General features: G+C 40.2%; 1 protein-coding gene and 1 long non-coding RNA gene across 8 annotated transcripts in view; one reads left to right on the top strand and one right to left on the bottom strand.

Annotated features, from left to right (window-relative positions):
- The window catches only part of PRUNE2 (prune homolog 2 with BCH domain), a 258,877-nt gene that overhangs the window by 114,962 nt on the left and 116,487 nt on the right, over positions 1 to 27,428 (top strand). The gene's annotated exons all lie outside the window — the stretch shown is intronic.
- The window catches only part of LOC309633125, a 130,493-nt gene continuing 104,271 nt past the window's right edge, over positions 1,207 to 27,428 (bottom strand). The window contains exon 4 of the long non-coding RNA XR_014247321.1: positions 1,207 to 2,223. This is a non-coding gene — a long non-coding RNA (uncharacterized lncRNA). The remainder of the gene's footprint in view (positions 2,224 to 27,428) is intronic.

Raw genomic sequence — 27,428 nt, 5'->3', positions numbered from 1 at the left:
GTTTCATTTTCACTTGCTCCTTCTCTTTTTAATTCCCATTTCTCTACTTGCTTTATTCCATCAGTTACTTTCCACCTTCTTTTTGCGGGGTTATTTCTACCAAAATTAATTAACACATGAGGTCTCCTAAGTAAGTTTCTTTGTTGTTAAATTCCCTTTACCAACAGTTGTAACATAGGAACAGGCAAGAAAAGATTCCGACATGATTATTGCACACATTTATTTAAGATATATTAGTTTGTGTGTGATGTGACTGCAGGGTCAACGTATGACAATTAGAAAGCCAGAGAACATGAACAGAGAATAGATCGTCCAACATAGATCAACTTTTCTTTCAGTTTGTTCATTCCGGTATCCTCCCAGGGTTTAAAAAGCTTGCTATTTCTTCAATAAAAAGGTTTGGGGGCACCGTGGCTTGTCTATTTCATTCCTGCTCAACCAGTGTGTATACTGATTCCAAGTTTTTCCTTGAGCTGGATGAATTCCAGTGGTGACAGCAAAGTCCACTTTGGTAAAGTAAAACTAACTTGGGGAAAATAAGTGCATATAAAGTAATAGAAAGTAGGAGAAGTGGTGGAATCTTAGGTAGCAAATTCCAGTGTAAGAAATCATATAGTTTATTTGCTTTGATTTGGTTTTTATTTCTTAATATAAATTGTTCCTTTTCCCAGATGAGAAAGCTTTGGAGCAAATATGAACTTTTCCAGTTCACAGAAAAGAGCGAAAAGTGACCTGGTTGGGCTTCTCACCTTTTGTTTGACCACTTAGTTTTTGTTTATTTGTTTTTGTTTTATAATTGGAGTATAATTGATTTACAATGTTGTGTTAGTTTTAGGTGTACAGCAAAGTTATTCAGTTAGACATATATGTATATATGTGTGTGTATATATATAAGAACATATATATATATATTTTCAGATTCTTTTCCATTACAGGTTATAACAAGATATTGAATATAGTTCTCTGTGCTGTACAGTAGGCCCTTGTTGTTTATCTATTTTATGTATAGTAGTGTGTATCTGTTAATCCCAAACTTCTAATTTATCCCTTCCCCCTCTTTCTCTTTTGGTCACCATAATTTTGTTTTCTATGTCTGTGAGTCTCTTTCTGTTTTGTAAATAAGTTCATTTGTATCTTTTTTTTAGATTCCACATATAAGTGATATCATATTTTTCTTTCTCTGACTTACTTCACTTAGTATGATAATCTCTAGGTCCATCCATGTTGCTGCAAATGGCATTATTTCATCCTTTTTTATGGCTGAGTAATATTCCATTGTGTGTCTGTGTGTGTGTGTGTGTGTGTGTGTGTGTGTGTGTATCTCACATCTTTATCCATTCATCTGTTGAAGGCCACTTAGTTTTTGAAATACATGTGTGTGGCTGCCTATCAATAATTTACATTGTCAAAAGTTGCAATTAGCCTTCCCTGGGGAAGAAGACTTTTGCAAAGTCACAGAGGCTATCTTTGGTTTTGCTAGAGCTTGGAGACAAATAGTTCCCAGAGTTTCAAGACATATGTATGAACTATAACAAGTGATTGGTTAGGCTTAAATTATGTCTTGCTGTGGTTGAAGTGGCCCAAGATGACTATAGTAAGTTTTTTAAACAACTAAGTAAATATTTTTGACAAAATGATTGTGAATATTGAACTGAAGAATCCATCTCTCAGAGAGCCTCTCCATATCAATACTGAAAAGCCATGGCAACTTTGTAACTTCTGTCTGTAGTGGGCACTGGTGTCTGCAAGGGAGAAGCACTGCATTTTGGCCCTAGAATAGGTTAAAAACAAACAACAAACAAAAACCTCTTTTCCTTTAGCAGCCAGGGAGCAGAAGCTGTTTTGGTTTTCCTTTGTCTTTGGAGGCCTTTCCCAGTTGACTCCCTGGTCTAAAGCCCAGAGTGAAGTTCAAGTATTTGTGGGTTAAAAGGCAGTTTGTGTGGGACCAAGTATTCTGTTCTCTGACTTCTTGTCTGGCCAATTTGCTGCAATGTGGCTTTGTATCTGGCATCAATATAGTGGAAGCATCTTAATGAACCCACTGAGTGGCATGCTGTTCATGTTGTCCTTATCACAAAGTGAGCATTCGTGCTGCCATTTAATGGAGTAAGCTGGTGTGGCTTTTCCTTCCTCACTCAGCATACCATCTGCAAACTGCAGCTGAGTGGTCTGTGGTCTTTGTGGGCAGTACAAGGAGTATGGTGGCTTCTTCCTGGGGAAATGCTTGGAAATAAAGGCAGAATGCGTTAGCAGATTCTCTGGTCTACCCTTCAGCCAGAATGACATTTAGGTTCGGTTTTCCCCTTTTCTGGTTCTCGCTGAATTTTCTAAAAATCAATGTGCTGAATGAACATTTAGCAAATTTTTAAAAATGTGATTTACCAAAAACTGTTTTTCATGGATACATTTTACAGCCATTTGGGACTCTGTTCAATGTTAGCTGAACACCGTCCTTGAACACTCTCTTTAAAATAGCCATTCCCACTCTGCCACCCAGAAATCCCTCACCCCTGACTCCATCTTACTTTTCTTCATTGCATTATCCTCATGTGACCTTGTTCTGGTTTGTGTATCTCTCTTGCTAGCACACGAGCTCCTGTGAGCTGGAACTTGGTTCACTTCTATAGTTTCACTCCTAAAGAATGCCCAGCGCATAATAGGACTCCAAGCAATCTTTATGGAATGCTTGGATAAGTAATGCATATTTAACAGCTTTGGAGGATTTGACTTGTTAAAACAAGCATGTATTATTTCTATAATCAAAATTGTTGATAAAGTAAAATGCTTTTGGTAGTAGGAATTATTCAAAGTAAAGATTTACATGTTCTTTTTAAAAAAGATGTAGCATAAAATTCATACAGAGTCTCACACCACATAAATGTCCAATGATTTATGATTAAATCATAAGGAAATTCAAATTACTTAGGTGATAAGATATTCAAAGGAAGTGGTCAGAGTAGGGTGAGGTGAGTTAAAGTTTCTTTTTCTGAAGTGAGTCTGTCATGAAATGACTTCAACTTCAACTTTCTTTATAAGGCAAAGATAAGAGACCTGAGAGAAAATGAGAAATGCTGGCTAGAGATAGAGACCCTACCTGGAGATAGAGATGCCAGTTCTAGTCTAGAGGGTGAACAGCTTTCTGGGGAAGAAAACCATACCTGAGTGATCCTCGTTTTCAGGCAGCAGTGCTGGGCTGGCCAAAGTGGGGCTAGAGGGGCTGGAAGGAGATGGGACAACTTCTGACCCACTGTGGTGCATGTAGCTGGAGAGCAATTTCCAAATCATGGAAGAAAGAATGCAGAAGGTCAGAAAAATGTGACTGTACAACTCACCACCACCTCCAGCCCCCCTTGTCATTTTGGGAGCCTGAGTGAGGATCCAGAGTGAGGATCCAAGAGGACTGGAAAGCCAGGGAAGATAAGAATAGCAAACAGCAGACCTGCGAGGTAAATGGGACAGTGGACTGAATGAATACGGGAGCCAATGTCTATTTCCATTAGCTGAGCTTTTAAACCACTGGTAGAATTGTGCTGGGAAGGCTGGATTCATTTAAAGACTCATGAGAGAGGGTATAATACATATAGAGAGAGCTGATGAGTCTTTTCCACGTTAGGAGAGGAGAAAGAAGAGAAGTCAGCAAAGGAAGCAAGGGAAGAATAACAAGAGGGTTGTTGTCATGCTGTCATAGAAGCCAAGGTTCTGGAAAATCGTTTTTTTAAAAAAGAGGAGATCAATAGGGTCAAGGGCAACTAAGCAATGGAAAACAAGAAGAAAAGCCATTCTGTCTGAGTGGGCCACCAGTGACTATAGTCAATAGTTTCAGTAGAGGGGAGAGCTTATGTATTTGTTCAACAAATATTTATCCATCACTAAGTATATGTGAGACACCGTCCTAGATACTGGGGAATATAACCATGAACAAGATAGGTGAGACTCTGGTTTCATGGAGCTTACCTTCTCCTTGCAGGGGTGAGGCAGGTGTGGTGGTGGTGGAGGTAGACGGTAATAAATAAGGAAAATAAGATAATTTTGAATAGTGTGTGTGTGTGTGTGTGTGTGTGTGAACTGACAGTGACAGTGTTAGGGTGGGGGTGGAGGATAAAACTCTAGATTGGATTAGGTAGTACTTTAGAGAGGAAGACCTCACAGAGGAGGTGATAAGAAGAGCCCAACACAAGAAAAGCTCGGAACAGAACATCTTAGGCTGAAAAATGGCAAATCCAAAGATGCAAAAGCAGGAACAAGGTTGGCATATTCAAGAACAAGAAGGCCAACGTGATTGGCCCTCAGAGAGTGGGGGGAAGTAGTACAGGATGAAATGAGAGAGGTGCACAGGGCCGAAGCCACGTGAATGAAAGCAAGATTCCCCAAAGAAATGGTGGGAAGGTGCATTGTCTGTGAACGTGACCCAGTTGTCCAAGAAGCTTCATTTGGCAGAATAGAATGTTAATTGGTTCAGATGCAGAATCTAATAACACATGTTTTATTTTAAATAAAGGAAAATTGAGCATGCTTTAAGACAAAAAGGGAAGAATCCACAAGGAAAGAGGGAGTTGACTCCTTTTCCCTCAGTGACCATTAGTAATATATTCACCCCGCAAAGCACACAGCCACCCACTCAATGCTGGCATTCATCTCATACAGATAGGCTTTGCCTGAAGAGTGAACATATGGTATCCGCTGCAACTTTCAACTCTGCTTAGAGCTAATTTGTAAAATCTAAGAATGACATTGTACTTACATTGGTATATTTATTCTGACATTTAAAACTTCTAAAGAATAGGCCCTGGGTCAAGGATTCTAAAGCTGGATCTGAGAGACCATCTAGTCTAACCTCTTCATTTTATAGACAAGGAAACTGAGACACAGAAAGATATTGGTTTGACCAAGTTCAGAAATCTAGACAGTGACGATGGAGACCTGATTCTGTCTCCTAATTCCTGATACAAATGTCTTCTCACTAGATAAGTCTGTGCCTTCAACATGTGAAGTCTGAAACCCCAGGGATGGATAGATGGATTGATGCATGCATAGGTTATTCATTCATTTATTTATGCAGGAAAGATTGAGCAACCACCCAGTCAAACAATGTGCTAATTGCTAGAAATGCAAATTTGAGAGCTGTTTATAGTGCCTTTCTCCACTTCATGCCCTTCGTTTACTCAGTCTACTCCAGGCAGGTTTATAATCCCGCCATTCTATTAAGACCTCTCTGGTCAAGGTTATCTAAAACCTGGGCAGGACAGGAATAAAGACACAGACATAGAGAATGGACTTGAGGACACGGGGAGGGGGAAGGGTAAGCTGGGACAAAGTGAGAGAGTGGCATTGACATATATACACTACCAAATGTAAAATAGATAGCTAGTGGGAAGCAGCAACATAGCACAGGGAGACCAGCTCGGTGCTTTGTGACCACCTAGAAGGGTGGGATAGGGAGGGTGGGAGGGAGACACAAGAGGGAGGAGATGTGGAGATATATGTATACGTATAGCTGATAAACTTTGTTATACAGCAGAAACTAACACAACAACGTAAAGCAACTATACTCCAATAAAGATGTTAAAAAAGAAAAAAAATTTAGATGGAGGAGACTTTCAAGATGGCAGAGGAGTAAGACGTGGAGATCACCTTCCTCCCCACAAATACATCAGAAATATATCTACACGTGGAACAACTCCTACAGAGCACCTACTGAACGCTGGCAGAAGACCTCAACTTCCCAAAAAGCAAGAAACTCCCCACGTACCTGGCCGTGTGGCTGACAAGGTCTTGGTGCTCCGGCCGGGTGTCAGGCCTGTGCCTCTGAGGTGTGAGAGCTGAGTTCAGGACATTGGTCCACCAGAGACCTCCCAGCTCCACGTAATATCAAACGGCAAAAGCTCTCCCAGAGATCTCCATCTCAATGCTAAGACCCAGCTCCACTCAACGACCAGCAACCTACAGTGCTGGACACCCTATGCCAAACAACTAGCAAGACAGGAACACAACCCCACCCATTAGCAGAGAGGCTGCCTAAAATCAAAATAAGGTCACAGACACCCCAAAACACACCACCGGACGTGGTCCTGCCCACCAGAAAGACAAGATCCAGCCTCATCCACCAGAACACAGGCACCAGTCCCCTCCACCAGGAAGCCTACACAACCCACTGTACCAACCTTAGCCACTGGGGGCAGAGACCAAAAACAACGGGAGCTACGAACCTGCAGCCTGCGAAAAGGAGACCCCAGACACGGTAAGTGAAGCAAAATGAGAAGACAAAGAAACACACAGCAGATGAAGGAGCAAGGTAAAAACCCACCAGACCAAACAAATGAAGAGGAAATAGGCAGTCTACCTGAAAAAGAATTCAGAGTAATGATAGTAAAGATGATCCAAAATTTTGGAAATAGAATGGAGAAAATACAGGAAACGTTTAATAAGGAACTAGAAGAACTAAAGAGCAAACAAACAGTGATGAACAACACAATAAATGAAATTTAAAATTCTCTAGAAGGAATCAATAGCAGAAAAACTGAGGCAGAAGAATGGACAAGTGACCTGGAAGATAAAATAGTGGAAATAAATACTGTAGAGCAGAATAAAGAAAAAAGAATGAAAAGAATTGAGGACAGTCTTAGAGACTTCTGGGACAACATTAAATGCAACAACATTCGAATTATAGGTGTCCCAGAAGAAGAAGAGAAAAAGAAGGGGACTGAGAAAATATTTGAAGAGATTATAGTTGAAAACTTCCCTAATATGGGAAAGGAAATGGTCAATCAAGTCCAGGAAGTGCATAGGGTCCCATATAATATAAATCCAAGGAGAAACACGCCAAGACACATATTAATCAAACTATCAAAAATTAAATACAAAGAAAAAATATTAAAAGCAGCAAGGGAAAACCAACAAATAACATACAACAGAATCTGCATAAGGTTAACAGCTGATCTTTCAGCAGAAACTCTGCAAGCCAGAAGGGAGTGGCAGGACATATTTAAAGTGATGAAAGGGAAAAACCTACAACCAAGATTACTCTACCCAGCAAGGATCTCATTCAGATTCGATGGAAAAATTAAAACCTTTACAGACAAACAAAAGCTAAGAGAATTCAGCGCCACCAAACCAGATTTACAACAAATGCTAAAGGAACTTCTCTAGGCAGGAAACACAGGAGAAGGAAAAGACTTACAATAACAAACCCAAGACAATTAAGAAAATGGTAATAGGAACATACATATCAATAATTACCTTAAATGTAAATGGATTAAATGCTCCAACCAAAAGACATAGACTGGCTGAATGGATACAAAAACAAGACCTGTATATATGCTGTCTACAAGAGACCCACTTCAGACCTAGGGACACATACAGACTGAAAGTGATGGGATGGAAAAAGATAGTCCATGCAAATGGAAATCAAAAGAAAGCTGGAGTAGCAATTCTCATATCAGACAAAACAGACTTTAAAATAAAGACGATTACAAGAGACAAAGAAGGACACTACATAATGATCAAGGGATGAATCCAAGAAGAAGATATAACAGTTGTGAATATTTATATACCCAACATAGGAGCACCTCAATACATAAGACAAATGCTAACAGCCATAAGATGGGAAATTGACAGTAACACAATCATAGTAGGGGACTTTAACACCCCACTTTCACCAGTGGACAGATCATCCAAAATGAAAATAAATAAGGAAACACAAGCTTTAAATGATACATTAAACAAGATGGACTTAATTGATATTTATAGGACATTCCATCCAAAAACAACAGAATACACTTTCTTCTCAAGTGCTCATGGAACATTCTCCAGGATACATCGTACCTTGAGTCACAAATCAAGCCTTGGTAAATTTAAGAAAATTGAAATCATATCAAGTATCTTTCCCGACAACAACGCTATGAGACTAGATATCAACTACAGGAAAAAATCTGTAAAAAATACAAACCATGGAGGCTAAACAATACACTACTTGATAACCAAGAGATCACTGAAGAATGCAAACAGGAAATCAAAAAATACCTAGAAACACATGACAATGAAAACACGATGACCCAAAACCTATGGGAGGCAGCAAAAGCAGTTCTAAGAGGGAAGTTTATAGCAATACAACCTACCTCAAGAAACAAAAACCATCTCAAATAAACAACCTAACCTTACACCTAAAGCAATTAGAGAAAGAAGAACCAAAAAAAGCCAAAGTTAGCAGAAGGAAAGAAATCATAAAGATCAGATGAGAAATAAATGAAAAAGAAATGAAGGAAACGATCACAAATATCAATAAAACTAAAAGCTGGTTCTTTGAGAAGATAAACAAAATTGATAAACCATTAGCCAGACTCATCAAGGAAAAAAGGGAGAAGACTCAAATCAATAGAATTAGAAATGAAAAAGGAGAAGTAACAACTGACACTGCAGAAATACAAAGAATCATGAGAGATTACTACAAGCAACTCTATGCCAATAAAATGGACAACCTAGAAGAAATGGGCAAATTCTTAGAAAAGCACAACCTTCCAAGACTGAACCAGGAAGAAATAGAAAATAAAAACAGACCAATCACAAGCACTGAAATTGAGACTGTGATTAAAAATCTTCCAACAAACAAAAGCCGAGGACCAGATGGCTTCACGGGCGAATTCTATCAAACATTTAGAGAATAGCAAACACCTATCCTTCTCAAACTCTTCCAAAATATAGCAGAGGGAGGAACACTCCCATGCTCATTCTATGAGGCCACCATCCCCCTGATACCAAAACCAGACAAAGATGTCACAAAGAAAGAAAACTACAGGCCAATATCACTGATGAACATAGATGCAAAAATCCTCAACAAAATACTAGCAAACAGAATCCAACAGCACATTAAAAGGATCATACACCATGATCAAGTGGGGTTTATCCCAGGAATGCAAGGATTCTTCAATATATGCAAATCAATCAATGTGTTAAGCCATATTAACAAATTGAAGGAGAAAAACCATATGATCATCTCAATAGATGCAGAAAAAGCTTTCGACAAAATTCAACACCCATTTATGATAAAAACCCTCCAGAAAGTAGGCATAGAGGGAACTTATCTCAACATAATAAAGGCCATATATGACAAACCCACAGCCAACATCGTTCTGAATGGTGAAAAACTGAAACCATTTCCTCTAAGATCAGGAACAAGACAAGGTTGTCCACTCTCACCACTATTATTCAACATAGTTTTGGAAGTTTTTGCCACAGCAATCAGAGAAGAAAAAGAAATAAAAGGAATCCAAATCAGAAAAGAAGAAGTAAAGCTGTCACTGTTTGCAGATGACATGATACTATACATAGAGAATCCTAAAGATGCCACCAGAAAACTACTAGAGCTAATCAATGAATTTGGTAAAGTAGCAGGATACAAAATTAATGCACAAAAATCTCTTGCATTCCTCTACACTAATGATGAAAAATCTGAAAGAGAAATTAAGGAAACACTCCCATTTACCACTGCAACAAAAAGAATAAAATACCTAGGAATAAACCTACCTAAGGAGACAAAAGACCTGTGTGCAGAAAACTATAAGACAGTGATGAAAGAAATCAAAGGTGATACAAACAGATGGAGAGATATACCATGTTCTTGGATTGGAAGAATCAACATTGTGGAAATGACTATACTACCCAAAGCAATCTACAGATTCAATGCAATCCCTATCAAACTACCACTGGCATTTTTCGCAGAAATAGAACAAAAAATTTCACAATTTGTATGGAAACACAAAAGACCCCGAATAGCCAAAGCAATCTTGAGAAAGAAAAACGGAGCTGGAGGAATCAGGCTCCCGGACTTCAGACTATACCACAAAGCTACAGTAATCTAGACAGTATGGTAATGGCACAAAAACAGAAATATAGATCAATGGAACAGGATAGAAAGCCCAGAGATAAACCCACGCACATATGGTCACCTTATCTTTGATAATGGAGGCAAGAATATACAATGGAGAAAAGGCAGCCTCTTCAATAAGTGGTGCTGGGAAAACTGGACAGCTACATGTAAAAGAATGAAGTTAGAACACTCCCTAACACCATACACAAAAATAAACTCAAATTGGATTAAAGACCTAAATGTAAAGCCAGACACTATAAAACTCTTAGAGGAAAACATAGGCAGAACACTCTGTGACATAAATCACAGCAAGATCATTTTTGACCTACCTCCTAGAGAAATGGAAATAAAAACAAGAATAAACAAATGGGACCTAAGGAAACTTAAAAGCTTTTGCACAGCAAAGGAAATCCTAAACAAGACGAAAAGACAACCCTCAGAATGGGAGAAAATATTTGCAAATTAAGCAACTGACAAAGGATTAATCTACAAAATTTACAATCAGCTCATGCAGCTCAATATCAAAAAACAAACAACCCAATCCAAAAATGGGCAGAAGACGTAAATAGACATTTCTCCAAAGAAGATATACAGATTGCCAACAAACACATGAAAGGATGCTCAACATCAGTAATCATTAGAGAAATACAAATCAAAACTACAATGAGGTATCACCTCACACCAGTCAGAATGGCCATCGTCAAAAAACTACAAACAATAAATGTTGGAGAGGGTGTGGAGAAAAGGGAACCCTCTTGCACTGTTGGTGGGAATGTAAATTGATACAGTCACTGTGGAGAACAATATGGAGGTTCCTTAAAAAACTAAAAATAGAACTACCATACGACCCAGCAATCCCACCACTGGGCAGGCATATACCCTGAGAAAACCATAATTCAAAAAGAGTCATGTACCACAATGTTCACTGCAGGTCTATTTACAATAGCCCAGACATGGAAGCAAACTAAGTGTCCATCTACAGATGAATGGATAAAGAAGATGTGGAACATATATACAATGGAATATTACTCAGCCATAAAAAGAAACGAAATTGAGTTATTTGTAGTGAGGTCGACGGACCTAGAGACTGTCATACAGTGTGAAGTAAGTCAGAAAGAGAAAAATACCATATGCTAACACATATATATGGAATCTAAAAAAAAAAAAATTGTTCTGAAGAACCTAGGGGCAGGACAGGAGTAAAGATGCAGACGTAGAGAATGTACTTGAGGACATGTGGAGGGGGAAGGGTAAGCTGGGGCGAAGTGAGAGAGTGGCATGGACTTATATATACTACCAAGTGTAAAATAGATAGCTAGTGGGAAGTAGCCGCATAGAACAGGGAGATCAGCTCGGTGCTTTGTGACCACCTAGAGGGGTGGGATAAGGAGGGTGGGAGGGAGATGCAAGAGGGTGGAGATATGGGGATATATGTATATGTATAGGTGATTTACTTCGTTATAAAGCGGAAACTAACACACCGTCGTAAAGCAATTATATTCCAATAAAGATGTTGTAAGTAAATAAATAAATAAAGCTAGATATGAAATGTTAAAAAAAAAAATTTAAGAGCAATTTATCTGTTCATATCTTTCTTGGCCTCTCAGCAGCATTCAAACCAGTTGACCTGCTTCATGACAACCATTTTATCTTGGCTTATAAGACATAATTTTGTTCCGCATTCCTCCCTCCTTTTAAAAGCTCCTTTTCTATCTCTTTTGCTACCATCTCCTCTTCAGTTTAACTTTTAAGTGTTGGAGCTCCCTGCTCGTTTCCAGCTCATCGACTTTTCTGTAACTCCACGCCCACCCTAGGTGATCATTATGTCAATGATCCCCAAATGTACATCTGCTCCTCAACTCAAAACTTATGTCTCTAACTTGCCAATTTGACATCTCCATCTAAATGTCTAATAAGTATCTCACATTTAACATGTCCTAAACAGAACTTCTGAATTTTTCTTTAACTCTGCCCTGCACCATTCTTGTCCCTCTTGGTGAATTCATTTAACAACATTTAGCAAGTGTCTTCTATATACCAAATTCTATTCTAGATACTGGGGATATAGTAGTGAATGAAACAGACAAAAATCCCTGAGGGCAAGTAGTTTACATGCCAGTGGAGGGAGAAGGAGCTCAAGGAAGCCAAGCAAATGACTTGTTCAGTCCAAAAAAAGTCCCAGTCACCACCTTTTACCTTGACCACTGCAATAATCTAGCTGATCTCGCTATTCCTACCCTTTTGCTGTCCAATCTCTATATAATGACCAGAGTAATTTGTATAAAACTCAAATGTAAACAAAGATTTTAATTTGGACTCCCCCCGCCAACTTTAAACCTCTAGCAGCTTCCCATTGCCCTTTGAATAAAATCCAAACTCATTCCCATGACCCACAAAGCTCTGCATCGTCTAGTCCTTCCTGACACTCTGATGCACCCCCTTTGGCACTTGGCTGCAGTCACGCCAACCTCCCCTCTGTTTTCTAATCCACTGAGTTGATCCCAGGCCCTTTGCACGTGCTATTTCTTCTATCTGGAATACTCTGACCTCAGAATTTGAAGGAGCTGGCCATTTCTTATCATTCAAGAATGTCAACTCAAATATAACCTTATCACTTCCCAGATTTCTCAGTTTAGACCTCCCTTTTCCCTTTATCAAGCTCTCTCTCATCACACTATGTTGTATTCTACTTGGCACTTAATCACTATTAGAATTTGTTTATTTATTTACTTATTATTTGACTTCGTGTACTAAAACGCAACTCCATGAGAGCAGTGGTATGGTCTGTCTTGTTGGCTACCTTATCACCAGTGCCTAGAACAGTGCCTGACCCACAGAAATTGTTCATAAATATTTTTTCTATAATATATAATATACATAATATTCTAATGAGTAAATGAATACATTAATGAATGAGGACATTGCCCCTATGCTTGCGTAACATGTAATCTTATAAATCTAACAAAGTTGAGATCCACAGGTCAGCTCTAGAGGTGTCCTCCTAGTGAAGCCTCGTTTGAACAGGAATTCCCGTCTTTGCTAGTATCTCACAAATCGTGTAGTGTGCGCTAAGTGCATAGCCCATGGCAATTAATTGGCGTTTCCTTTGCTCTATTCCGCGACTCATGGACACCTCTCATTACCTAAGCACAGAAGAAGTCTTCCTCTTCCCCGCACTGTCCCATCCCCTGGTCTTGCTCGATCTTCCCAGTTACCACTCTCTTTTTCCATTCCAGGCCTCCCAGTTCATCCCATCCTCTCCATCCACTCTTCTCTGGTGTTCACCCATGTGGCTTTCAATCCCTCACTCTTCAGAGAGAGCCGGGGAGTAGGGAAGCTAATAGACAATACCCAAATGCTCAACTTGGGATGGGGGGTGGGGAATATGAAACCTCACCCGTTCATTATTTTTGTCTCAGCACAGTCCATTGGAGGAACTGGGCAAGTAAACTGTCAACTTCTGGTTGATGTGCTAAGAGTTATGATTGTGTTTCCTCTGAGAGAGTAGAAAGGAGCCACATCTAATTGAGACTTGGGGCGAGCACTTCCAAAAGAACAGCTAACCCGTAAGTTACAGCTCACTTAGCATACTACACTTCCTACATAACTTACCAATACCTACACAGCCTACAGTACAACAGGCGCTACACTAAGTCCTTTTCAGGTAACTTGTTTGAAACCTCACTCTATGAGGTAACTCTATGAGGCTGGTACTCATTATCCCATTTAATAGATGAGGAAACTGAAATTAAGTAACTTGCTCAGGATCTCATAACCAATAAGTGACTTAACTGGATTTCAAACCCAGGTAGCCTTAACTCCAGTGTCTGGGCTCTTTATCATCAAACTATAATACTGCCCCTGACAGAAGACTTCAGTCTTCTCGTCACTTGAGATAAACCTTGAAAGAAGAGTAGTTTGTCAGGTGGAGAAGGAAGGGGTCATGGTGTACTGGGTGGAGGGAGCACAGGTATACGACAGCAGAAGGTGTTTCAGAAATGACAAGCATTCACTGGGGCTGGAGCAGAGATGCAGTGGTGAGTGATAGAAGCTGTTTTACCAGTTTAAAAAAATTGTAAATCAGAAAGTGAATGCCCAATGTCTGCTGCTCTCCCTTGAAGATTACCCTGTCTGAGATTTACCTTGAATGCAACTAAAAGCACCTTATATAGTTTGGAGCAAGATTGACAAGTTGCTGGAAAACAAGTGTATCCATTTAGACTCTTCACATGTCAATAACCAAGCTCATGGAGAAGGGCCTTGCTTTGCAGCTCAGTCTGATACTGTCTTCAGTTGCTATGTACCTATACCTACATACAAGAATCAGGAGTAAAGGATGCACAACCAGTCATTCTTCATGGCCTGCATTTCGAACACGTAAAAGAAATGGGGAAAACTTGGAGAGTTTGGAAAGGGATGGGCAGAGGATGGGAGTAAAATTATAACAAATATCTCACAAGCTCTCTCTGAGTTTGTTAAGAGATGAAATGAACATTTGTGGAATCTGTGGACTGATGCAGGACAACTGGGCAAACTGGCATTAGAAAGTGAATTTTAAAGGTGGGTCTCCTCCAGAAAGCTCAAGCCAAGCAGACAACGTCTAGATTGTTCCCAGTCAGAGTCACTCTCTCTCCCTATGTTTCTCCACCCACCACTCTCACCTCCTTTATTAATAGGTTATCCAGAGATGGCTTTGGATGGCTTCTTCCTATATTGACATACTTTGCAATGAGATAAATAGAGAGTACTGTCATTAAAGATCTGGAAACACATTAAATCCTTACAGGACTCAGACGCAGCACTTTTTATGGGTCAAGTGGAACATAGTACGGTAAACTACAACGCCAGTATGGCGACCTCCAAATTGGCCAAAAGATCGTTGTTCCAATAATTCTTTTTGTTTAAAGTTACCAACCTTAAAAATGATTAAGGAATTTGTTCTAGACCTTCCAGAGGCTGTTAATGTATAGTTAGGAAAGATTTCAAAGCAAGTAAAGTTATATGACAATATTTTGCAGTCTTTTTAAAAATATGATAGGCCCAGTTGTTTGACCACACAGATGGTCCTCAACTTACCATGGTTCTACTTACAACTTTTCCACTTTATGGGTGTGAAAGCAATATGCATTCAGTAGACATCATATTTCGAATTTTGAATTTTGATATTTTCCCAACCTAATGATATGTGGTGTGATACTCTCTAGTGATGCTGGGCAGTGGCAGCGAGCCATAGCTCCCAGACAGCCATGAGATCATGAGAGTAAAAACCGATACACTTACAACCATTCTGCACCTAAAAAACCATTCTGTTTTTCATTAACTGTAGAGTAGTCAATAAATTACATGAGATAGTCAACACTTAATTATAAAATAAGCTTTGTGTTAGATGATTTTGCCCAACCGTAGGCTAATGTAAGTGTTCTGAGCACATTTAAGGAAGGCTAGGCTAAGCTATGATGTTCAGTAGGTTAGGTATATTGAATGCCTTTTCGCCTTATGATATTTTCAGTGCACGACTGGATTATAAGGGTGTTGAGGAAGATCTGTAACATTATTTGGATCATAGTTTATGAGTCATTTAAAAATTGCCCCTATAACCAATGCAATAGCCATAAATTTCATATAAAGCTATAAATAATATATTCTGAAAGCAATAGATAGGGGAGATGAACTAATATATTGCTATTTGGAGTTTATGGGGTTTTTAAATTTTTGATCAATGTTCTCAAGTCAAAAAATTTTTAAAGAAGTATTTTAAAATTATTCAGTGAAAATTGCATATTTTCATGAGTTTTCTAATGACTTATTTTCCAGTGGAAATTCAGAGCCACCTAGTGACCAAAAATAAAATGTCTAAAATAAACATAACCAAAAACAAACAAAACAAAACAAATCAAAACAAAAACCTTCCCAGGAAAGAGAAAATCAATTATTTAACCCTGGTCTTTGATGCCCAAGGATAAAATTATATTCAGCTCAAGTCTACAAAATGAGAGTTCCCAAATTCAATAGAATAAGTCTTTGGTTCATGTGGGGGCTATAAAGACTCCAAACATAGACTTGGAATATGTCTGATTAATTTTTGCAGTGTTCAAATACAAATACCACCTTATCGAATGAGATATATGTGACCTACACAAGTATAAGTTACTCTTCCTCCCAAACTCATGCCCCCTTTCTTGATGATGGCTCTACTCTGGAGCGGTTTATGTATTTTCTCTCTGTAGCAAAGAGAAGGTGGGGGGATCTCACAGGAGATAACACTGATGTTGGAAAGAGTGAGGACGGTATGGGGCAGTGCTCAGTTGCCCAACTGAGGCTTCTGATTCATAGTCATTTTTGAGCCGAAGGATTCGGGCAATTCTATTCTATTTGTTTTGATTACACTCAGTGAACCTCTATTGAGTCTTGTTAACTTTCTTGCTAGGCACAGATATGGTAAATCTAAGATGTGTTCAGGGAACCAGGGTGCTCAGCTTGGTTGACGTAGAGCAAGTCTGAAAAGACATAATAGGCGATGAGGGTGGAAAGGTAAGACACAGCCATGATGTGGAACACTGGGACACTTAAGTATTACTTTTTGAGGACTTTGACTAACATCATGGTAAGATTTAAGGAAATTAATGTGGATATAGCATGCTGGGTAAAGAGATGGCAGGAAGAGCAGTTAGGTTATTCCAATGGTTCTGGACAGAACTCATAAGCATACAACCTAGAATTATTAGAGTCAGAAGAGAAACAGTGGTCAGAGAAAAGATGACTCTTTGGTACTGATATGGGGGGAGGAATGGAGGGTGTTATAAAGGGTCATTCCAAAACTCCTGTCCTAGATCATAAGGAAAGAAAAATGATACCAGTAATAGAAATAAAGACCCCCAGGGAGGGACTTCCCTGGTGGCGCAGTGGTTGGGAATCTGCCTGCCAATGCAGGGGACACGGGTTCGGGCCCTGGTCTGGGGTAATCCCACGTGCTGCGGAGCGGCTAGGCCCGTGAGCCACAATTACTGAGCCTGCGCGTATGGAGCCTGTGCTCCGCAACAAGAGAGGGTGCGATAGTGAGAGGCCCGCGCACCGCGATGAAGAGTGGCCCCCACTTGCCCCAACTAGAGAAAGCCCTCGCACAGAAACGAAGACCCAACACAACCATAAATAAATAAATAAATAAATAAATAAATAAAAATTGTATAAAAAAGACCCCCAGGGAAGTAGCTGGTGTGTCATGGGGAGAGCATGAGTTTGGTCCATTCATTCATTCAGAAAAATGTATGGCGTGCCTGCTATATGGGGGTGCTGAGGCTGCAGTGACAACAGGCTGCAACAGCCGGTGACCCAGGGAAGGGCAAGTCAGCTCCACTTCTACACCAAGGGGTCAGATTAGATGCAAGTGACTAGCTCTTTGCCAAGTACATCATCGTATTTTAATTAATTTATTTAAAATCCAGAACAACTCTGAGGGGAAGCTATTATCGTATGTACCAAGGAGGCAACTGCAGGTCAAAGAGATGTAACAGTGAGTTCACAGTCACACAGGAACTCTGTGACAGAGGCAGGCTTTGGGTGCACTGTTTCCAGGACACCTCCTTAGGTTGTCTCCAGGAAGACACAGACAAAGAGGCGAGCAGGCAGGGCCTCTAGGGTTGAGAATGCTACCTGCACCGCTATCAGTGGCCTCTAGCTAAAGGTCTTGTTTCTTCCAATCTGGAGTCTGCATCTCCAGCCTTGTCTTGCACTGTGGCATAGCAGGCCTCACAGTTCTTGTTCCATATTGTCACCTTCTCATCTGCCCCTTCCTGAACCTTCTGAGCCCTCACAGGCTTCACTGCCTGAACTGGGCCGCTGTTCATGGATGGCCATGACATAGAGAAGGGTCAGAGACTAGGCTCTGAGTTCTCAGCCACTTGCTATCAGTGATTTTTTTTTTTTTTTCTGAACCAATCACAGAAACTCCTTAGGGCCTCAGCCTTCTCATCTGTAAAGTGGGAGAAATGCTACCTGCCTATCAGGATGGTGAGGGTTAAATGAAATAACGTAGATGTAAACGCTTTTGTGGATTGTGAAGTTCTACGGAGTGTAAGATGCCTGCATCTTTTCTGATACCCTGACTCAACAGAGCAATCATTTCCTCTTTTTGTTATTCCCACCTGATTCTTCTCGGCAACTCTGCAGCGCTAACCCAGGAGACCCACCAGCCTGACTCAGATTTATACATGCAGATGCCTCTAAATCCAAGCCACTAGTGGCTACTAGACAGGACTGAGGGTTCAGTCCTACTTCTGAGTTTCAACAAGCCTGCATTTAAGTAAGTTCTGTATAGTTTGCCCAAAAGCCTTAGTGCAGTTTTACCCATTAATAGTGTCAGATGTATAAAAACTATAAACTTGCAAAGAACTTCTTTTGGGAGTGTAATTATTTTCCTTTCTTTTACACATATTTAGTTTTGTAAGTTTTGAACAATTTTGAAACTTTATGTTTTCTTTTAATCTCCTGATTGAAGATAGCAAACATTCACTGGAAAGAAAAAATTATAACTGAAAATTACTTTTTCCAAATTTACAAAACTAAATGAGTGGAAAAAGAATAAAAATAAACTTTCGAAGGCTGTTTAATGTACTTTTAAAACCATGTGTACTTCTGGAGTCATTCAAACCTAAAACTGCACTAAGGCTTTTGGGATATATTTATAAACTAATGCCATTTTTCCCGGATTTTCTCAAAGTGTGGTCCATGGATGATGGGCACCAGAATCCCGCGGAGTGCTTGTTAAAATGTGAATTCCTGGGCCCTGCTTCAAATCTCTGGTGTAGGGGCCAGGAATCCACATTTTAAACACATTCCTTAGGTGATTCCTCGTGAACCCATGAACTAATATTTATTTTCAATGCTATAATCTCTTGACCATTCCACAAGAAACAAAGCTTTGGGTTTCATTAATACATTCTCCCTCACCTTGATTATTATCACAGTTATTAATACCAATCAGACCCTTCGCTTTGGCAGTGATTTATTGGCATTCTCTAGTATTAGTCATCTCCAACAGAAAAACTCGAATAGTTTATGGATCCTTTTGTTTCCAAAATTTCAGTCTTAATCCTAGTTTAGAGCCATTACTCCTCTATATAAGAGTACAAGGCAGTTTTCAACAACTCACATCACTCAGAATGTAGCCAAGCAATCAATAAAAGCTTCTCTTTGATTTGGCCAGTTGACAGTATTTGTTCTGGCAGTAGTTAGTACATCTAAATATTAACTAATTAATCTAGCTTGTAATATTCGCTGTTGGTTTCGTTGAATGAGGTGGGAGTGGGTCAAAGCTGCAGACCATTCACGGTCTCCAAATGCAAATAAAGCAGCATTTGTTTGTAGGTGGAACCAAATGATTATAAATGAACAGGCGGGCCATCTCCTGGGATTGGACAAAAAGGTCCTGTAAACGGAGAATTGTATCAACAAACAGCTGTTGGGAAAATACTATTATGCTGTAATAGCTGCTATTAAAATCCATTAGCCATCTTGATGGCCTGTTTGAATTTGATGCATCATTTGCTCTGAATAGCATTTTTTCCTAAAGTTTTGTGGTAGAATTTATGCAGATTGATAGGCAACAGCAGTGACATTCTGGGAGATTAATACCGATTACACACTTTTGCCCGCGCTGGCTAATCCAGCCCTGAGAATGCTGCAAACACTAGAGTTTAATTATCACTGGGGAAAAAATACACAGCATTCAAATGCCCCCAGGGTCTTCTCACACTTAGTGTGAAGCATCCGTTTTGTTTCTATGACAAACGTTTGGTATAAGCGGGTCCCCTGTTTCCCACTTTTTAACAACCCGGCTTTTCTCATTCCAGACCCTAGGGAGTCCTCCAGGGAGGACACAATGCTCACGGGACGGTAAGCTTGGCCGAAAACATTATGTATCTAATGAGATTTTGAAAAAACGTATGTGTTGGCAAACAGAATGCAGTTGTTGGAAGGTGGAGGAAGCGTCCAAAGATTAGGATGAAACACACGGCATCCGAGCCACCGGGAAGAATGGGGAAGTAGCGCCACCTGGCGGCGAGCGAGGCAAAAAGCTTTCAGGGGTTTTATTAATCCAAAGAGGAGAGCGATCAAGGCCCAGTTTATGTCAAATTCGCAGTTCCTGCGTGTCCCTTGGGATCAAGGATATATTTCACGCAGATTAGAAGAGACACCAGGGTAAACATCCTATCCATGTTGGGTGAAGTAAATCAAAATGTAATTTTGTATCTCGAAAAAGCAGTTCTTTTTGACAAACACATAAACTTACGAGACCTCTCATCAACTGGGGGATTTTCAGATTTTCACCAAAAAGGGTCTGTGAAGACCTGCATTTTAACAAGGCTCCAGGTGTTTGAATGCATTTTCAAGTTGAAAAAGCAAGGTCAGAGAGGATGGTGCAGTTATCTGGGTTACCTTTTCTTCAGTGAAGGTGCAAAACCTTAGGTAGGTCCCCTATAACCTTTTTCCTTAAGCAAACTCTCATATAACTCACTTAAATTATATTTATCAATGTTGTAGATGAAGATAGGAAAACATTGATGTAAAATGCAGATTTACTTAAAATTCCGCATGATCAATGTTTTAAGTAATTTTAACTAGATCTTATGTGCACCTTGAGTCAGTTGCCTCCCAAATTTTGGACTCTGGGACTTCAAGTTTTAGAAACAAGCTTTTAATTGGTTGAGAGTTTTAGGTTTTTTTAATGAATGCAATAAAGAAAATGGCAATTTTAGAAGTCCTTTCTTTCTCTTCTTAAAAATTGAGTTCTCTTTTTAAAAATCCCTTTCACCCTACAGTCCCATAATATCTGCTCAAGTTATAAGTGAAATAGCAAGCTGGCAGTTGTGGGGGAATGGGGCTGGGGAGAGTGGGATTTCATTGTTTTTAAATTAAATTGCACTATGTATAAAATAGATAACCATTGAGAACATACTGTATGGCACAGGGAACTCTACTTAATGCACTGTGGTGACCTGAATGGGAAGGAAGTCCAAAAAGGAGGGGATATATGTATACGTATGGCTGATTCATTTTGCTGTACAGTAGAAACTAACACAACATTGTAAAGCAACTATACTCCAATAAAAATTAATTTAAAAAAATCACCAAGTCATGACCTGAAAAAAAAAATTAATTAAATTGCATTTTATATTTAGCCTACTATTCAAAGATACTTTGTTGATTATTTTGGGTTAAGGAACATTGAGTGATAAGAAAAGGACCCAGAAACTCAAAGCATCAGCTAGTTCTGGAACTTCTTATGTTAGGTTGAAAGGCTGCAGAGGGGCAGGGGGGCAGGGAATCTCCCTAAGTTGTTAACTTTGTGCTGTCAGCTGGTCAATACTTAATATTATTGTGCTTTAAATATTTTTGTAACAGCTAGTCTTTATTGAACACTTACAGTCAGTTCTGCTGTAATGCTGGTTTTGAAAATGTGCATTTATTCCAGTATAACTGATATATTAGGGAACAGTTTCAGCATAATGCAAATTTCATGTTTAATTGTGCATGATTTTGTCCTTGAGAAATACCAGGTGAACACAGAAAACAGCACCTAACTGAATGGAGCCTAGGAGGAATATACAAAACGCATGTGAATGTGCACACACACACACATCCCCCTCAAATGTGTACCAGCTACATGTTCACAGCATGTGTTACGAGCCACACCCATCCATGTCTGGTGTTAGAACTTTCCATCTGATTTCAGATAACCCTCCTTCCACCACTATCACAGTAACCGCCAAGTTATAACCCTTCCCATGCCCATTTCTAAAAGCAAACTGTAGGTCTTCTTCAAAGTGCTGTATTTATTATAGTATTTATTAGCCACTTACCATGTGTAAAACTGCTACCTTTTTTATTGGGCTCAATGTGTCATCGAAGTTTTTGTGGGTTGTGCCCCATCTTTATTTTTCCAATAACCTCTGTGTTTTTCACTGTGAGATTTTGCATAGGAATTTTTTAGCCAGCATGTGCCACATTCTAGCAGAACTGACTGTAGTGTACAGCTAGTGCTTCATATATATTAATTTACTCATTCCTAACAGTGACTCAGTGAAGTAATTACTTTTTTAAATCCTCATTTTACCTATGAGGAAACTGAGGATGGAGAAGTTAAGTAAAGTGTCCAAGGTCTGTTACTGACATTTAAAATCTGGTTTCAGCCACAGTGGGTGTTTCCTACTGTCTTGGCCTATACTGGTCACAAAACAGATGAAGTCCCTGTTGAGCATCAGTCTATTGATGAACTCTGTTCGGAATGTTATTCTGAAATCTCCACTTCTGTCTATTCCTCATTGCTCAGAGGCCTGCCTTTTGCTATCTGTTCCTCCCATTGTAAATGTCAGGCCCTGCTTGGCCACTGGGCAAATTCCCCTCCTCCTTTACATCTCAACTCAAATGCCAGCTTCATGAGGGAGCCTTCCCTGACTTCTCCAGGCAAGCTTGTAGATTCCTTCCCCTCTGCTTCCAATTAATGCCCTTTGTTTATACGTCCGTGGGACAACCTAGAATCTTATATGCTTAGCTGCATTAGGATTGCAAACTCCTTTAGGGTAAGAAGCTTAACACATTTTTTGTATCCCCAGAGTCTGATACTTGGTATTCACTTCTCCATCTATCCATTCACTCATCCACTTTTTTATTCATTCATCCATTCATTCACTCACGTACCCATTTATTTATTTATTCAATAAATATTTATTGAACATCTACCATGGGCCAGCCAGTGATATAGGTATCAGCAGCACAGTACGAACGTGACAAAGTCCCTGCTGTCATGGACCTAACATTCTGTTGGGGTCAAGGGAGATGGACAATAAAGTAAGCAAGTAAATATACAGTATGATTTCAGGTTCTTCAAAATGCCTTGAAGAAAAAGAAATCAGGGTCAGGGACTACAGAAGGCCTTCAATAAATATCTGTTTAATAAATAGTTGAATGAATAAGAAAGATAAATAAGTAACAAGATGGAAAAGAGTGAAAAGGAAAGCTATAAATCTCTATCAAAGCTTTAAGAACCAAAGTGATGGATTTATGAAATGTCCTATATAATTGATCAAATGGAAAGCAAGTGCATGAATTGCCAGGATACCTCTGCAAGCATCTAAAGGAATCAAAAAATCGGAGTTTGGCCTGTAAAATCCAGCAAAAAGTTGAGTTAATGTTAGAACTACTTGAGGATACTTTTTAAAAAATGCTCATCCTTGCCCATATGAAAAAGTCCATCAGTAAGAGATTCATTAGGATATGATAGAATGTTTTCTGTGGAACTGGTGAGGTTGGGATGTCCTGGAACATTTTTATTCCTGAGTAAGAGAGTAAAAGCAGAAAGGGGCAGTGCTAACTTTTCAGAGACAAGCCTGTGACTCTGCTTTTTCTTTGCCAGATCAGCAGATCCTGTGTACTCCCAGCCTGAGTTAGTCCTAAAGCCAGCTTTTCTATATGTGCACTCACACATGCATCTTCCCACTGCAAGGGGCTGGCCTTTTTTTTAAAGGGACTAGGTATAGAGAAGAGAGGCCGGCAAAAATGCGTGCTGGAAATAATTCCAGACTGTTGAGTCATGAGACCTGAGTTCTGGTCCTTTGCCTCATAGCAGCCATGCGACCTTTTACAAGTTTACAATCTGAAACATGACAGATTTTGACTAGATCCGTGGTTATCAACCCTGAGGACACATTGGAATCATTTAGGCAACTTTAAAATTATAGTACTTGGACTCTGGAGTCAGTATGCCTGACTCCTAATCCTGGATCCGTCCCTTTTAGAGCATGTGGTCTTGGGAAAGTTATTTAATTCTTCTGTGCCTCAGTCTTCCATCTCTGTAGATTGGGAATGATATTAACATCAGTATTAACCTATCTAAAAGGATTCTTTTGAATAATAAATAAATGAATCTATGTCATATGCTCAGAGCAGGGCCTACCATGTTGTGAGCACTCAAATATTCATTGTTATTATCAACATTCTATTCGAGAGAGTCAAAATCAATAGGAAAAAGCTTAAGGAGACAATTTTGCCTCCACATAAGGAAAAAACATTCTAATGGACCTATCCAAAGATGGAATGAGCCATCTCAGCTGGCCACGACTTTTCTATCTGTGGAAATGTTCAACCTCAGGTTATATAACCATTTGGCAGAATGAGGTATAAGAAATTTAATATTTAATAATTGGGTGGGTGATTGAACTAACTGGCCTTTACAGCCCATCTCAAACCAGCATTCAATCTTGCTCTCACTTTAATTCTAAAATTATATGATTTTATGAAGAACGTAACTAAGCTATCTCTCTTGAGGAGAAGAAATTTCAAAGGATAACCCCAAGTGGTGTCCTGGGTTTTCTTGAGATCCAGATTTGATAATTCTCTACATTTAAATTGAGTTGGAGAAACGTCCACTGCTTTGAAAGTCATCACTAGTTTTGTAAAGAATGTGATCTGAATATTCCCTGTTTCCTTTCTGTCACAATAACTAACCAGGTCTATTGAGTTATTCATTTTGGCTTGAAGTTGGAGGGATTAGTGAGACTTTCTAGTAATATTTTCTATGAGAAATTGTTTCCATATATGGTGATTTCAACAAACCAAACATTCTGCCACATTCCATTATGGATTTGTCTGGTATGCTTCCCAAGAAGATACCCTTTTAGAGTTTTTCTGCTCCCTCTGACAAGGGCAGAGGGGGATCTGAGATATAGAGAACAGTCATTTACTGATCTGATTGTGGCAAAGGATCTCTTACTCTTTAAAAAAGTGAAATATAAAATGGAAAGTGTTTTTGTTCACAGAAACTATCCAAAGTAAAATCTGCTGGCATGGAGCCTGGAAGAAATACAAACTTAAGTGTATTTTTAATTCTAGGCCTTTCTTTAAATCTCTAAATTTCAGTAACTTCATTGATGAGTATCAATGTTATCGACCTTACTGAGGTTCGTGTGTGTGTGTGTGTGTGTGTGTGTGTGTGTGTGTGTGTGTGTGTGTGTACCCCAGGGAATTGCTGCCATCTGTCAGTGAAGAATATCTAGCATTCTTGCGATGAACAGCTGTTTATATCCATCCAGGCTGCTTAGCAGAGTGTATGAGAAGAGGCGATTTGTGAGGCCAAAGGCAAGTTCCACTTCTTTTGTATTATGTGTATGTTAACGGTTCAGATTTAGGTGGGCTCAAGTGCGGAGCTGAAGAGCTTGGCAAAGTGATACAGCAGGGACCTTCTGTTGAACATTAATCATTTCTTTTCTTAAACTTTATACTTGTCTCCTAGTACAGCTCAGTAAATAACAGTGTATTTCTATGCCCTTTGCATTTTGCAGCAGAGACTCAATCGTGCTCCACATTCCCACCAACTATCCCTTGGGAATGCGTTAGCAACTTCCAAATGCTGTTTTTAGATCTGACCATCAATTAATTTCTAGACATATAAAGATATCTCTCTAGAGATATCATATAGCTCTCTTGGTTTTCACACAAGCACCTCAAACTCACAAGATAAATGTGAACTTGTTCCCTTCTCTCTAATCCCATTGCTACTGCCTTCGTTCAAGACCTCATCTTGTTTCACCCAGGATATAGCAACCAAGACAGCAGCTAGCCCGTGGGCACCTTTTTGCAAATTATGGCAAGACCCGCTTCCTTCTGTTGATAGCGCCCCACCTGCAGAAGTGGCTTTGTGAGTGGATCATGGCCTGGATCACGGACAGGATTTCAGCCCCGCTCTCCCCTCTTGTTGGATACCTGAGCTCTGAGCACAGCCTGCAAGTAGCCGTCCTGCTAGGGAGACTCTTAGGGGGCCAGCTCTTTGTAACCGGCTTTCTGATCTTGAATACAAATCATCTCCAGTCTGCCCTTCACAATAAAATGTAAATCAAATCACATCCTGCTCCCTTCTTAAAATCTTCATGGCTCTCCAGACCTTCTGGTTCAAGTGGAACTGCCCTGAACAGCAGACAAAGGCATTGAACTTCTGATCCTTGTACCAACCTGCCCTCCCTCAGATAACATCAGGATTTCTTTGCATTATCTTAGGGGAGGAAGGCCTTCTGAGTGATGGGAAATGTCTGAACTTTGGCCAGAACTCCTAGTAGAACAGAAGTGGAGAGAACACAGGGAGAAGGGTGGATATTAAGGAAGATAAAAGAGCTGTTTTCAAAGAGAAGAAATGCCCCAAAGGGATTTGTCACCATCCTGAAGCAGTATTGCTTGAGGAATTCCTTCAAGGGTTTATTTCTTAAGGGGGCCAGTCGATTTTCTTCCCTTCGAGTTGTCTTCCCACATCCAGGAAGCAACTGTACAGAAGCGCAGGTAGTGAAGCAGAGGGCAGAACTCGGGAGTTTGAACTGAGGCTCCTCCTGTGACTACCTGTGTGACCTTCGGCAAGTTGCTACCCCCTCGGCGCCACAGTCTCCTCGCCACCAAACTGGGGAAGGTAATAGGACTGTTGTGGAAGATACATGAAAATGAAATAATGTGTTTGAAGACCCTAGTACAATTCCTGGCACATCAAAGAATCAATAAATGTTAACTTTTGCATTAGTTAGGACTCCGGTTTTAGATAGAAAACCAACTTGGCTCTAGTTAACCTCCCCTGGCCAAAGGGGAAAAAAAAGGCAAGGGTTTCACTGGCTCATATTACTAAGCCAAGGACTCTCCACCTCTTAGCTCTGCTTCCCTCTGGATCTCCTTCATTCTGCCCTTCAAGGCACGGGGGTGTCAGCTGCTCTAGACACACTTAGGAAAGTTTCACTGTCAGAGACAAAAAACTTCTCTCTCTAAGCTCGGGAGGACGCTGATTGATGCTTGTAGGGACACATGCCCCTTCCCTTTACCTGTCCCCAAGGGTAGTGAGAGTAAGGTACTATGATTAGCCCAGCGTGAATCAGCTGCCCAGCCCTCTGGCTAACGAGAAGGGTCTGTTAACAGGTGAGTAAAGTGCTGGGCAGACTAAAGCAATAGGCACCTACTACTGTTTTCTTCCTTTTCCAGCAAAGGAAGGTAAACTATTAGCCCAAATCAGGACCCACCGAAGCAATAGCTGCATGGTCGTAGTAAGGCAATACATGATTAGCCGCTCAAGATGGCTGTTCTCTCGCTCTCTGTGCATCCCCTGCTTGACCAGTCCCTGCTTCACCTACACCTTACTCACCTGACTGACCTTCTCTTAGAGCCTAATCAGTAAAATGCCTACATACCTGCTCCGGGCCCCAGCTGGTGATTGTTCCAATCTTTAGATCAGAACCTCTCCATTGTGATAGCTTATCAAAGGGGTGTGCTTCTCTGCTGGTTTCCTTGGTAACTGATGAGCCAACCTGACGTCAGTTGCCCCTATAACTGGTCACTTCCCTCCCTCTACCCAAGCAAAGGCTGCTGCTGCCTTGTGCTGCCCGCCGTCTGCCGTCCACAACGGGGTGCCGCTCCAGGGCCTTGCTTCAGACATGTAAGCTCCCCCTATCCGTTAAACCATTGATGTCTCTGAGGCTGACTCTGGGCCCTTTCTTCCGTCTTGAGCCTGGGCGAGTACAGGGCTTGCAGGACTCTGGGGTGCAGC

This window comes from Balaenoptera borealis (assembly GCF_965194805.1).
Source record: "Balaenoptera borealis genome assembly, chromosome: 8".
In the NCBI taxonomy this organism is placed as follows: Eukaryota; Metazoa; Chordata; class Mammalia; order Artiodactyla; family Balaenopteridae; genus Balaenoptera; species Balaenoptera borealis.
This window is presented reverse-complemented; position numbering and strand designations above follow the sequence as displayed.